Genomic DNA, 309 nt, shown 5'->3' with positions numbered 1-309 from the left:
CCCCTCCTGGCCACAGAGGGACACAGAGCCGGACGCTCCAATAGTGTTTTTAATGGAGTCAAATCCTCGTGGTTTGTATATTTTTTCCTTTAATCTTGGGCATTTTGTTTCTCTTTCTGAGAACATAACTTGAAACACTACAGAGCCAATAATCATATAAAAAGTGTATCCGTGAACGCTGTACAGTTTTATATACATTCACAATGTACTTTTGCTGCCTTCTAGATAATTTATTTTGCAACACATTACTGCACAGTTGTAAATAACTTATGTACTGTAACATCACTTTCAGTTATGTGTAAAGAAATA

This window comes from Otolemur garnettii, unplaced genomic scaffold (genome assembly GCF_000181295.1).
Source record: "Otolemur garnettii isolate 467f Iridium unplaced genomic scaffold, OtoGar3 scaffold00185, whole genome shotgun sequence".
Taxonomy (NCBI): Eukaryota; Metazoa; Chordata; class Mammalia; order Primates; family Galagidae; genus Otolemur; species Otolemur garnettii.
The sequence above is the reverse complement of the archived record's forward strand: the minus strand, read 5'-3'. Positions refer to the sequence as shown.